Source organism: Camelus dromedarius, chromosome 14 (genome assembly GCF_036321535.1).
Source record: "Camelus dromedarius isolate mCamDro1 chromosome 14, mCamDro1.pat, whole genome shotgun sequence".
In the NCBI taxonomy this organism is placed as follows: domain Eukaryota; kingdom Metazoa; phylum Chordata; class Mammalia; order Artiodactyla; family Camelidae; genus Camelus; species Camelus dromedarius.
This window is the reverse complement of record NC_087449.1, coordinates 55,196,766-55,211,690: the sequence shown is the minus strand read 5'-3', so window position 1 is coordinate 55,211,690 and position 14,925 is coordinate 55,196,766. Positions and strand designations below refer to the sequence as shown.

Below are 14,925 nucleotides of genomic sequence, written 5' to 3'. Positions count from 1 at the left end.
CTCTAGCCCCCATCAGCTAATGACTTAGTCACCGAGAAGCAGCATTCAGACCATCATTGTCCTAACTCCAAATCTAACAATACACCACCATTCTGCTTTCCCTACTGCTACAGTGAAGAATCTTCGTTGGTATATACGTTGGTATGTCCATCAGCATACAAACATGCTGGAGAATGGTGCTAGTTGAAGTGTAGTCCACAAACCAGCACTGGCTCACAAACTCTGACTGTTACAGGTACAAAAGCTGAGAGTAAGCATTTAGACACTTGTGTAGCAAGCTGACATGGCTGTGACATCCAAGCATACGATCAGTGGACTTCTCATACCAGGTCTGGACCAGTAAGGGTGTTGGTGAACTCACAGGGGAAGTCACGTGTGGAGTAAGCTACGTACAAATCATACACAGCACTACCACATGGGGGTCCCAGACAGATTAGGGAAAAATTAACTGGTCCTGCATCATGGATAGCTTGAGAAGCCCTCCTCCACAAAAGTGCTTCTCAAACTTGAATGTGTATACAAATCAGCTGGGAATCTCACTAAAATGAAGAATCTGATTCAGCAGGTCTGAGGTAGGGCCTGAGAGTCTATATTTTTAACAAGTTCCCAAATTGATCCAGAGACCATATTTGAGAAGCAAGATTCTAGAATTTCCCACCTTAAAAAACAAACAAACAGAAATAAACTCTCTCCTGATCTCACATTTCCTTCCAGCTACGCCAGCCTCAGCATCTCTGCTTCTCTTCAAAGCTAAATACCTCTGGAAAGAGTTGTCTGTACTCTTCACTTCCTCCCCTTTCTCTCAGTTCATTCCAATCCTCAACACTCCACTAAAACGGTGCATTGGGGGCAAAGGCCTCAATATCTCCAAATTCTATGGCCACCTCTTTGACCAATAAGTAGCATTTAACACAACCACTCTTTCTCCATCAAAACACTTTCTTCCTTGGTTCCAGGACATCATACTTGCCTGATCTTCCTCCTACTCCACTGGGTCATCCCTATTCAGTTTTGCTGGGTCCTCCTCTGCTTGACCAGGGCCAGTCCTGGACCATTTTTCTTTGTCTGTGCCTTCCCTTCTTTGGCTGGTCTCATCCAGGTCCGTGACTTAATATCATGACTTCCAAAGTTTTTATCTCCAGCACTGAACTCCCTGAACTCTAGAAGGGTATCCAACAGGCTACCTGACATCTCTTTCCAGACATCTAACTGACATCTCAAATCCACGTATTCTCGTATTACTGATGGTCTTCACTATCTACTCTTCTCTCCCCAAACCCTTCCTCTTCAAGTCTCCTCCTGTCTCAGGTCACAGCAACACCATTCACCCGACTGTCCAGGCCAAACACCTGGGATCGTCTTGGATTCTTCTTTCTCTCACACCGCACGTGCAAATCCATCACCAAGTCCTATCAACTATACTTCCAAATGTCCTTAAATCTGTCTCTCCGCCCTCTATAACCCCTAATAAGCACCCTGGTCCAAGTCCTGGACTTTCACCCTACAAACTACAATAGCCTCTCCTTAAGCCTCCCTGCTACCAACTATTCCCATTCTCCAAATAGTGACAAATTATATTTATAAAAATTTAATCAGATCAAGACACTATCCCGATTAAAAACAACAAAACAAAACACTTCTACTGGCTTGCCCTTTCACTCAGAATAATCCAAAGTCCTCACCATAGTCTACAAGGTCCTACATGATCTGGCCCCTACCTACTTCTTTGACCTCATCTCCTATCAGGTCCCATCCTCACTTTCTATTTCCTGCACACACTGTTCCCTCTTCCCTTTGTACATCTGGCTCCTTTTGGTCACTGATGAGTCAGCTTAAAATTTACCACCTCTGTAAGAACTTGACCAGCCAATACAAAGTCGCTCTCACCCTCTAACATATCCCCCTGGCTTATGCTCACCTTAGCACTTAACCCTATCTGACACTTTGTCTATTTGTTATTAATTGTCTCTTTCTCCCCATCTCTACCCCCATATTCTGTCTAGCTCAGCACCATATTCCCGGGGCCTAGAACAGTGCCTGACTGACAATAAACTGATGAGTATACAGCACAGGAGAGTGATCTGGGCTGGAGACGTGCATTTATGAGTTATGTGCACAGAGGTGTGGCTACTGAAGCCAATGGAGTGGATGAGCTCATCCAGGGAGAGAGGAAGGCCTGGGAGAGAAGAACAAGCAATAGCTGAAGAATGGAGGATGAGCCTGCAAAAACAACAGAGAAGCACGAGGAAGAACAGGGCAGTGCTACAACACTGAAGCCAAGAGATGAGCGTTTCCGGGAAAAAAGGAGTGGTCAACAGTGTTAACTTCACTGAGAAAATTGAAGATGAAAAATATTTGTTGAATTCAGCTTCATGGAGGACATTAGTGACATTAGTAAGGGGTGTAAGTGATGAGGGCAGAAGCCAGACTGGAACAGGCAGAGTGAGTAGAGTGAGGCAGTGAAGACAGACAGCTTTTTAGAAAGTTTGGCTGTTTGAAAGTGAAGGTGTGGATTAAAGAGAATGCAGAGTTGAAGAAGAGTTGTTTTGTCTGCTTCTGTTTAACGGGGACATTTATCCCAGCACTGCTGCACATATAAGTTGCAAGTCACTCAAATGTTTCACACCCTCACACCCAGCTTAGACTGCTACTTCCCTTGGACTGATTCCTAAATGCCCAGAGTATCATTCTAGAAGTTTTTCTTTATATGTACATCTCTTCCCCCTTACTACAATGGAAGATAAAAACACCCTTCTATATACTTTTGCTTGGTGCTGTCAGGATCAGAATACTGGGCTCTCTTACTAAAGGGCCTGAGTTTAAAAGGGTTTCTGCTGCCATTTTAATTCCAAGGCACATTTGGGGGGGGGGGGGGTATTTCTATCCCAGCAAGAAGTTTCCTTCCACTTTATGGCCCCTAGAGAGTTTCCCTTTGTCTCTATTCCACACTCCCTTATCCGCCCTGCCTGCTGCCCTGGCAACACACCATAAAGAAAAGAGCACACACGGTCTTGGGAGCCAGAGAATCTGGATTCCCACTATAATTCAGTCACATTTCAGATTAGGTGACTAAACTTCACAATCTCAGTTTCTTCAAGTGTATATAGAGATTATAATACCTAAACTTCATGAGGCTGTTGTAGGGGCTATACGATAGTACACATTAAGTGCCTAAGCACATAAGGCCTGGTATAAAATATATCCTATAAATGTTAATTCAATTTTCTTCTCATTAACATTCTGATTAAGCCATACATCCCCTGCATAGGTTTAGTCTGTCTTCCCCTCTGACTAAGTGCACCAGGAAAAAGAAAGGAACCTTGAAGAATTAACTTGCCCAGTTCCAAAAGAAAAGTTTTTTAAAGAAAACTGAGAGAGATGGATGGGTGGGGCCAGAGGTGTAACCAAATAGCGTCTGAAAGGGCAGGGAGGATTCCCAAGTGAGAAGAAATAGTCAGGCTCCCTGCCAGGTTCTCCTGTGTCCCCCCTCCAAGTTCCTTCTTGCAGCTAAGGCTGTGTCTCTTTATCATGTTCTTTTAGTAAGTCATGTTTGCCAACAAGTCTCAAGTCAAAGTCTTCAGTATTTATTAAAAACAAAAAAAAACCAAAAAAAACCCCAGCACTCACACACATACTGGGCCATACAAAGGGCAATGGAATCCTGAGTCCTAGTCTTGTCTCTCCAACGTATTAGTTCTGTGACCCTTGCAGAATTACTATAATTCTGAGTGAAAGTTTCCTCATCTGTAAGACAGAAGTAACAATCTCTCTTGACTACAAGACAAGATTGAAAGGATCAAATGGAATAATGTACATGAATGTACTTTGCACACTATTAAACACAGTTATTGTTATATTATAGGTACACAAAGCAGTTACAGAGTCTACCTTTGGCCAGTCAGGTGTAAGTTTTACTGAGACAGCCCCAGTTCTGGAGTACTCACCCTATTCTATGACCCAAGGCTACCTATTTCCAACTCAAGTCTTCTGACCCTGGCAGCTGAAAATTTTGTACTTTTTCTAATTTCACTTGCTTCCCTTAATTGAGCAAAGTTTTCTGAATTTCTGACTCAATGGCGTCCCCAAGATGGTAAAGATCACTGGACCTGATGATCTCTAAGGGCCCTTTCATCCTATGCTTGCAAAGCACTTTGTCCGCCTACGTGAACAGTTTCCAGTCTACTTTGCATTATAGCTTTATCTTGTATCATCTCCTAAGGAGAGAGCATAAGGTTGTCTTACTGAGATTTATATTCCGCACAGCACGTGACATGCAGCTCTGTACACAGAAAGCACTCAAAAAGTACTGGCTGAATTGACTCAATGCTGATTTCTAGTTTTTTGTACTTATCCACACCACACAATAATTACAGCCTTTCTTATCCTTTAGCAGCTCCATAGGCCTGGAACAATGTGAAACACACAGTCAGTATTTTTTAAAGGACCAGTTTAAGGATCGTTTCTTGATCAAGGTGAAAAAGTTCAGAGCCAATCGACCTATCCTATGATTGTTTAACAACTGCCTCCGGTTACTGACATATATAAACATGACATTTATCAGACTGTCACAGACGGAAACTGTTTAATAGAGTTATCACATGGAGAAAGGTAAATGGAATGCAGAGGCTGGAGACCCTTGTTCTCCCCAGTGGCATCAATAATGTGGTAAAAAGGCAAATATATCAATAGTCAGCAGACCCGGACTCTAAGTTCATCTCTAGAAGGTAGGCAGTCTTCTAAACAGCTCCGGGTGACCTCTACCTCCTAGTATCCATGTTCTATGGGAGTTCCTCCCCTTGACTGTGGGCTGGACCTAATGACTTGTTTGTAATGAAGAGAATACGGCAGGAGTTATGAGATGTCAGTTCTGAGATTAGGTATAAAAGACTATGAATTCTTTTTTTTTTTTTCCCTAATTCTATTTTTTGGGTGTTTTCTTTTTTGCGGTGGGGGGGGGCAATTAGGTTTCTTTATGTATTCTTAATTTTTTATTTTATTTTTTAGTGGAGGTACTGGGGATTGAACCCAGGACCCTGTTCATGGTAAGCACACTCTCTACTGCTGAGGTATAGCCTCCCCCCTGAATTCTTTCTTGCTGCCACCTCTTGCTCACTTTGATGAAGCTAGCTGCTGTGCTAGAAAGGCCCATGTGGCAAGGAACTGAAGGTAGCCTCCACCCACCAACCGGCAAGGAACTGAGGCCCTCAGTCCCACACCCTCGAGGAGCTGAATCCTGCCATTGACCACTGAGAGAACTTTGAACTTCCCCAGTCACACCTTGAGGTGACTGTAGCCCTGGCTGACATCCTGACTGCAGCCTTGTGTGAGACCCTGAACCATGGAACCCAACTAAGCCATGTCCAGAGTCCCAACCCAGAGAAACTGAAATATAATAAATGTATATTATTTTATGCTACTAAATTTTGTTATGCAGCAATATATAACTAAGATACCCTGTATATTACAAAAAAAAAAAGCAGGGGGGATGGATGGAGAGAACCTCTGGATTAAAAGTTTTTTTTTTAATTGAAATACATTCAGTTACAATGTGCCAATTTCTGGTGTACAGCACAATGTCCCAGTTATGCATATACATACATGTATTTGTTTTCATATTCTTAAAAGATTCTTAAAAGACATATCAATCAATCACAGTGTGTGGACCTTAACTGGATCCAGATTCAAACAAACTATAAAAAACAAAACAGAATCATTACATTGATGAAACAACTGGAATTTGACTAGATATCTGATATTAAAGAATGCTTGTTAAATTTTTGACGTGATATTAAAATTATAGGTTTCTTTTTAGTTTTTTTTCCCTTTCTTGGGGGGGATTAGGTTTGTTTGTTTGTTTGTTTGTTTTACTGGAGGCACTACGGTTTGAACCGAGGATCCTGTGCATGCTAAGCACACAGTCTACCACTGAGCTTTACCCTCCCCTCCTTAGATTTCTTTTTAATTTAAAAAGTCCTTAACTTTATAGATGCATACCAAATGCTTACAGATTAAATGATATGATGTCTGGAATTTGCTTCAAATACAGGATGGGATTAAGTGGATGAGGGAGGGTACAGATGAAACACTGGCCGTAAGTATGCAATGGTTGAAACTGGGTATGGGTACACGGGAGTTCATCATGAAGCTTCCTTTTGTACAGGTTTGAAATTCTCCATAACAAAAAGCCTAAGAAAGGGAAAAGGGTTATGTAAAATCCAGGAGCCCAAGGGCCCTTCTAGTTCCAACAACTCATGATCCTACAGCACCTCAAAGCCTATGCTCTGACCTTCCCCAGGTTTCCTGAACTGGATATACCAGTTCAGTCCATGCCAGTGACCTATATTACCACTTTCCCACAAAAACTCTGTTGAGTACTTATACCTAATGAGTTACTTAAAATATTTAGACAATTTGGCCTTAGTAGGTAAAGAGAACTGAGTGATATGACGGCTAATTGCTAGAAGGTACCCGGCACAAATTAGGGGAAACCACCCTAGGGCTTTCTAGTGGAGAAAACCATTATCCGTCACACCTTTTTGTGGCCTGCCTTAGGACACACCAGCCTCTGACCAGTACAGGTATTTTTAAATTTCCTCCTTATGCTGTGTATAAACTTAATTTTTAAAATCCCTTATAGTTTTCTTTCATTACACCTCAAGTATCTCGATGGCTATGAATGACCTATTTTCTAATTTCCAATTTTTTTTAGCTAATTGAAAAAGAAAAGCTCATGGGTCTACAATTCCACAAGAAAAGAACTACAACAGGGAAGAAATTATTATCTGCTTTTTCTTGTCAGTCTGATTCCTAGGTTAGAAAATATTTGAAGTTCCTACTAAACAAGAAGATTCACAAAATAGAGTGAAATTGGAATAGACAAATGGGAACTTAGTAACTAGTTCCCACACTCTTCCTTGGGTACAAAACCACTGCTATTGCCACATTCCACTTCTACTACACAAGATGTCCCAGCTCTAATGTGCCATGATGGCTTCAATCACCCATGCAATATTTACATTCTATCCCCTACCCTTTACCCTCTCTTTAGGAACAGTCCTAAGATAATACTCTATCTAGCTGAGGGGTTTTCAACTCTGGCTAAATATTAGAAAAACCTGGGGAGCACTCAAAACTACCACTACTATCTTACAATTGACTCAATTACAATAAGTCAAAAAAAAGAGGGGAGAGCAAGGGAAGAGGGACCACGCTACATATAAAAAATCAAGAAACATAATTCAATGTACTATGTGGACTCTGGGCGGATCTTTATTCTAACAAACTAACTGCAAAGACATTTTTGAGACAATTAAGGAAATCTGATTATGACCTAGGAATTAGATATTATTAAGAATGTGTTAACGTCATCAAATTTGGTAATGGCACGGTTATGTGAGAAAATGTCCATATTTAGCAATGCATATAGAAGTGTGTAGGGGTAAAATAACATGATATCTAGGATTTGTTTTAAAATTCTCAACAAAAAGAAAAAAAGGAATGAAGCAAATGTAGCAAAATCTTGAAAAGTACTGAGTCTAGATAAATAGATATATGTAGGTTCACTGTATTAGCCTCCCCAGTTTTATGAATGTTTGAAATTTTCATAATAAAAAAAATTAATGCTGACACCTAGGTACAGTCATAAAACTGTTTATCAGCATCTACCACAGCTGAACATATGACCCAGCAATCCCATTCCTGGGCATATATCCAAGAGAAATGAGAGCCTGTCCACCCTAAGACATATACAAGACTAAGAATGTTCATGGCAGTTTTGTCACATAGCCAAAACTGTCCCAACAGTCCAGCAATAGCAGAATAAATAAGTAATTGCAGTACATCCAAACGATGAGACATTACACACTGCTACACGCTACATGGATGAATACCTAGATATGATACTGAGCAAAAAACTCCAGACCCAAAAAGAGTCCACGCTGACTGATTCTATTCATATGAAACTCAAGATAAGACAAAGCTAATCAATGGAGAGAGAAGTCAGAATAAGCAGTCACTTGAGCGCCAGGATTGATGAGGAAGAAGCACGAGGGAGCCTTCCAGAGTTTCGGAAATGTTCTGTATCTCGATCTGATGCATATCTTGATGTGAGTAGTCTTTTATATGACTGTATACACATAAAAATTCACTGAGCATTTTACTGGAAAATTTATATATTTTACTGTAGATAATATCTCAATAATGAACAAATAAATAAATATGGGAATAAAAATCAAAATCATAGGAATCAATATTTTACAAAAGCTCTGTAAGCAATTCTAATATACAGCCAATGATAAGAACCATTTTTCTACCTCAATAAGGTCAAACTTAAAGACTCCCAGGTCTTTTTACTTCCACTGCAATAGTAACTGTGAAACAAGGTAATAAGAATAGAAGCTTAAAAAGATGGTGGAGTGAGACATAGGGAGAGAGGCCCCTCTTAGAAGAGCAAGGATCCAGGGCGAGGGAGGAAAAATCGAGGTCACTGTTAATGGAGCTAAGAACAGAAGTGAAAGAGACAGTGAGGATGACAAATCGATTCTAGTTCTAGCTTATCACCGACTAGCTGTGGGTGTGGCCTTAGGCAAACTGCTTCATTTCTCCAGGCTTCACTAAGGTCTCTTACAGTTTTTTAAACTGGAGAGGAAGGTGAGAGGCATCAAGTAAGAACACGCCCTTTTGAAAGACCCTAGGTTTACCTCTAGCATAGCACTTATCATTCTGTATTGTAATTATCTACTGGTTTATCTCCTCCCACCAAACCTTGAGATCTTAAAAGGCCAGGATCATGTATTTCATCTCTGAATCCAAGCACATGCATAGAACTTGGCACTTAATAATAGTTCAGCAAATGTTCAATAATTTGAGTGCCGATCTTGTTCTTATAAGTATAGATGAAAAAGAGTGATTCATCTCCCACATATACATTCCTTTCAAATAACACTGAATAATAGCATTTCCCTTATTGAGACCAACTAAAGGAAGTCCAGTTTCTAAAATGCCCAGAATCATCAGAAAGGCTCCCTAGGGATGTCCTACCAGAAGGACTCAAAAGTCCATGCCTCCTCCTCCCTAAGTAACATACCTCCTAATAATATCTGATGCTTATACACCATTTCATAGTTCAAAGCACTTTCATTCCCACAATCTCAAATAATCTTCATGAACAAGTCTATAAAGAGGTATTATCAAATCCATTCTATATAATGAGCAAACTGAGGCTCATATTTTAAATACTTTGCTGGCCCAAGGTGAGCTGAAATCTACTAAAGGAGGGTTTCCATATGCAGCCTTTCTCCGGTGCTCAGGAGGAGGAAACAGGAACATCACCATCTCTGCTCGCCTGCATCAGTCCACTGGCTGCTTCTGCTTTATTGAGCTTACTACCTCTTAAATTTTCCTTGTCCCTTTGAGAATCAATTACTCAATTTTTTTTTTCCTTGGCAGGGGGAGGTAATTAGGTTTTGTTTTTTTTTTAATGCAGGTACTGGGGATTGAACCCAGGACCTCATGCATGCTAAGCACACACTCTACCACTGAGCTATACTCTCCTCCCTACATAGATTATGTTTTAAGCAAAAAATAAGCCCATCCCAAGGAGAAAAATCCCAAGACTAAAAACAGCCACACTCAAAACCTTCTGGCTAACATCCTTGTGCATAAAGTTAAAGAAATAAGAGCAAAATCTGCGCCAGCAGGGAGATGTAAAACCTACTGACCAAGCAGCCCCGCCACACTCAGGCAGTTAGTCATGCACAGCTGATTTAGCTGGTACTTGTTTTTATATTTTCTTCAATAATTTGTACCATCTATTGTCGTCTCACCACTGCAAATACTTCAAAGGCAAAGGTCACACTTTCCAGTTAGGAAGGTCCATCTCCTATAAATGAGCATTCTATATATACCCAAACCAAAATTGGACCATGTTATTCTGACCTAATAATTTATATAAACTTTCTCAAAATTAAAAGTTTAAATACTTTAAGTAATTAACAAGCTGACATTCTTCAACACAATAACATATAAATTCTAGAGTCTCTAAGAAACAAACAACGAAGGACACTTAGCACTTACAGTGATGCCAGGTACACATTTGAGTGGGAACTCAATAAAGGTGAACTGAGTAAGTGACAACTGACAGCTTAAAAATCCATTAAAAAATCACTTAAGGCAGAGTGAAACAACCAGGAACCAGGAGAAATGGATAGAGAATGACAAATTAATTGGAGAAACAGCAAATCAGATTCTAAGGCAATGTCACCCAAAGCTTGGGGTCCCACAAGGGAACACTGGATTTAAGCACTGCAGTACATCCACAGCAGAGATCTGCAGGCCAAGTGCACACATTAGGACAAGGACCTACCATGTGGTTCTCTGCTTCACTAGCATCTGGATCAGCCGTAGCTCCCCTTCTTCCCCTAATTACTCCCCGCTACCAATGCCCTGAGGCCCAGCCACAGGACTGCAGGAGTTAATAAACCCGGCAATACTAAAAGTTTAGGAGGAAATTAGCATGCCACCTGACACTTTCCTGGCACAGCCTAAGCCGATTAGATTACAAACACGACTGCAAGATTCCACTACACTGATGGAACTACTCTTTTTCTGCAAACTAAAAATAACCTATTTATCAAATCAGGAGCATTCCTCAAGTATTTTTGCCCTGTCAGCAACCAAAAGTTCCACTTCCTCAAATCCTTCATCTAGTCTAGTGTTTTATTGAATCCAAGCCTCCTCATGTCCCCCAGCTTTCCCCCTCTTCACCCTAATCCTGTGACTACAGCAAGAGACCTAAACCCCTTTCCTAAGTCAAGCTTTTAAAGTTTCCTTTCCACTAACAATACACGTACAAAAGCTTTGTGGCTCCTACCTTGCGCAGAGTCACAAACGGAAGATGGGCTGAGCTGCTGCAAAGAGTAATGAAAAGCAAAGAAAAAATGAAGGACAAGACTGGGCATGATCAGGAAGTTAGCTAAATGCTTTTCACTCAGGCAGGAATGGAAGGAACCCCACCCCTTAGATGAATAAAGCGTAAGGGTGAATGGTTTCTAGTACAGAGCAAGACTGTACTTTATCACCTTACAACATAGCCATCAAGCCTGCCTGATGCATACCCAAAGAGCTCTGAGTACCCCAAAAGAATCATTAGTCTGTTCTAGGGTTGAAGTGACATTTTCAGAGGAAACAAACTTCCATCAAGTTAAGCCAAACAAGTCAGGCTTAAACTGCCGATTTCCTAGTCATAAAGTGCTGAGAGAGGAGCTCAAATCATCAGTAGTTCCCACTCCTCTCAGGCCCTGGGGGTAAACCAGCACTCCATTTCCAAAGGTGGAAAAAAACATGGACTTTGAACTTCCTTATGGGCCCTTGCTCTCTGCAGTAGCACCAGAATGCCACCATACTCTGCCATCCTAAAGAGACCTAACAAAGCATTTGCTATTGTAGAACAGTTACTTGGGGTACACATTAATGTACTTCCCACAGATCCAACTTTCAAGTCTTCTCTACTTTTAACCTTTTACTATCTCTTTAAAGCAAAACAAAAAAAAGTCTTATCTATAAAACCCACACTTTCAGAAACATTCCTCCTGAAAAAAAAATCTAGCCTTCGACCACCCAAGGTACACTGTGGTAAAGTTCCAGGGCGGAATCCTCACTGTGTCAGAGCAAACTGCAAGCTGTAGCCCTTCTAGGGTTCATGAAAATAAAGAACATCAGATCTGGAAAGATCTTTGGGGGTCAATTATCCAGTCCAGATTTTCATTTTAAAGATGGTGAAAATAAGGCCCAAAGAGAGGGAATGGAAGCTTGGAGCAAAGCTGGACCTAAGACCAAGATGTCCAGACTCCCAACTCAGGCCTCTTATGCCACACCTTACCTCTGCAGAATACTGAGTTCATGGGAGTCGAGCGGCTAAGGAAAGAGAAGGAAAAGAAAGCATAAGGTACAAAGCAAAGAGGCCAGCCCTCTGTGAACTCGCCTCCTCCTCTACTGTTTCGCAGTGTGACTCAAGGCCAGTTACTGTTCCTCCATATGCCTTAATTTCAAGAGCTTGTCTCTTAAATATTACATAACTTTTACTAAAAGAAAGATATAAACTGCCACTCACCTCCTATTAGGGCCCCCCAATCACTGGACAGGCAAAGTCAAAATCAACCAAACACTAGGACAGAATGACTATTAAAACCCTCAAACAGAAATATGACATTCTTCAGGGGAAGGGAGCACATTTTAAAAAGATGATTCCATTGGATGACCCCATTGAAGGAAACCACATTACCAGAATTTTCAATTCTCTGAATGTCTGTTTCTTTAAACAGTAAAATGAAAAGTACAGACTTCGTTTCATTCTAAGGTCCTTTCAAGTTCTAAAAGGCTCAACTTCTTTTCAAGAGGTCCCTGCTAAAGGACCCAAAAGGCAAGGTACAAAATAAGCTTGACTGTAAGCCTGGAGATGGGTCCTGGTACTTGGGCTTCCTAGCTACCAGTCTTCCCACAACCTGACAATGAACATCAGTGGTACCATTAAAATTAAACATGGAGAAAACAGTGCATACTTTCTTCGACACTGTGCCCACTAGAATTTTGGCTATGATGCCTTTAAGAACCTGGTTTGACCATCAACAGATGGTTTAAGTTTCCCATTGCTGATTGTTTCCATCCCCTCCCTTGAAATCAAACTGAATGTTTACTGAATGTCTACTACTAAATATATTAAATACTTTCTCAATATCCTCATTCTGTTTATTTTCTCTTTCATTTAGCCTTGTGCATGTTAGAGATTTAAAGACCAATGAAAAAAATTAAAAACCTTAATCACAAACAAATAACTAGAATTTTCAATTAACAGAAAATAAAACAAACAAAAAACTATTGGTGTAAGCAAGCTTTGTTCTAAATCTTATGAATCTATATAGCTAATTCAGTGTTCTTCCAAAGGGTGCTCCTTCCCAGGGATGTGGCTGATGGTGAAAATGCAAAATAATGTAAGCAAAGAGTTTCCTTTTCTGCTGTCTCATCAACACATCTTAATATGGAGACTACAATATATCAGAGATTAAAGCCAAGAATTCAATCAACGCAAAAGGAAATGCAAGATCCACTGTAAATTGTGAAAAGTAGTGAATCTTAAATAAGCAGGGACTTGTGTGCCCACCCACTAAGCCTGGAATAAAGATGATTTCTATCAACAAGATAACAAACAGTAATTTTCAAACCCCAGTATGGATACAGAATTACCTGTTAAAATTGCAGATTCCCAGGCACCACCCTCGAATATTCTGATTATTTGGATCTGCTGTGATTTGCATTTATATTCTGATACAGATAGTCCAAACACTATACTTTTAAAGATACTGTGAGGAGAAAAAAAAGAGGGTTAGGTCTCAACACCTAAATGTACATTTTCTGGAGTAGTGTAACTTACAGTATGTGGTCCAAAGATAACAAGCAGGCTGATTTTCAACAGAACTGGACCCACTCTTTCCTTTCAGTAGACATTTGAGAATTAATATGGGCTGATTTCAATGACTCAACAAGGCAATTCTCCCTTCCACTTCCTAAAGCAACTTCTAAAGATAGTGCTACCTCCACTCCTTAAACCAAAGAGCCTTGCTTCTTATCTTAGGGGGTCACTGGCTTCATTCTAAGACTTCTCAGAGAAGTTGGCCATGTCATCCTAACCAAAGTGAGATCTTAGCTAAAAAACGTTACCCCTTCTCTAACTTGCTCTTGCTTCTCCTGTTACATTTCTCTTCGTGGTACTTAGCATCACCCGAGATTCATTATACTTCATATTTAATATTTATTTACACTCTCCCTCACTAGAACGTAAGCTCTATTAGAAAAGGAGCTTCCCTGCCACTACCATTGTATTCTTAGCACCAGAAGAGCACCTAGCTAAATGTTCATAAATGAATAAAGCACTATTTCAGAAAACAAAATACCATCAACAGATGACTGGATAAAAAAGATGTGATACATATATACAATGAAACAGAAAACAAAGTAAGTTCCTGGTCTTTCATCCTATTCAGTTTACCTGCCACACTCACTGTCATCAGACTTCATATTCTGGGTGGTAATTCTTCTTCCTTTTGATGGTTACATCATTCAGAAAACTGAATCCAGGTGTCAGCCCAGGTAGACTTCTTGCCATGTGACTTTCACTACCTTATGGTAATGTGAGATTTTTTTTTCCCCAACTAAACTGCAACAGAGGTTTAAAGGTCCAGCCTACAGATGTTTCCAAATGACTTATACTCCATAGGAATGATTTGGCTTCTACTATGTGAGAAGTCAAATGCAATGTTGGCAAACACCAATGTGAGAGCTCCAAGTTTCAACAAAAGCAGAACATTATGCTGGCAGCCAAAATCACCTCACTCTATTCTACGTTAGGTCAGCCAAACACTTTCTGTCAAGACTCAGCTAACTCTCACCACACACGTTTGTCTATTCATTCGCTATGGGCAGTAAAATCCCATAAAACACATACTTTATATGCTTTATAAACATCACCCTAATCCTCAAAACAATCCTACATGATAGGTATTATTATTCCCATTTTATAGATTAGGAAATTGAAGCTCCAAGAAGTAAAGCAATTTGCAACTCATAAATAAGTAGTAGGCTGGGATTTGAATGCAGGTCAACTTGACTTGAAATTCTTGCTTTTTTCATTACAACACTCTCATTCTTAAGGCTCCCCACCACCACCATCTTCATCTCCCTCCTTCTGTACTAAGCCTGGCACATAAAGGACATTTGATAAATGTTTGCTGAATCCATGAGAGTTAACGGGGATATTTGAACACAAACTCAAGAATCCACCTAAGATCAAACTCTTCAGTCCAACTTTAGTTTTAAAAACAAAAGAGTTCATTCAACTCCCTTTGAATAATAAAAAGTAAAGAAAAATGTAGC

General features: G+C 40.3%; 1 protein-coding gene across 5 annotated transcripts in view; it reads right to left on the bottom strand.

Moving 5' to 3' along the window:
• LUZP1 (leucine zipper protein 1) overlaps positions 1–14,925 on the bottom strand; it is a 74,151-nt gene that overhangs the window by 27,924 nt on the left and 31,302 nt on the right. The window contains exon 1 of one of the 5 annotated variants that reach the window (XM_031464310.2): positions 13,240–13,410. The exons of the other annotated variants lie outside the window; for them this stretch is intronic. The gene's annotated coding sequence lies outside the window, so the exon portion shown is untranslated. Of the gene's footprint in view, positions 1–13,239; positions 13,411–14,925 lie in introns of those variants that run through there. 5 annotated transcript variants of the gene reach the window in all.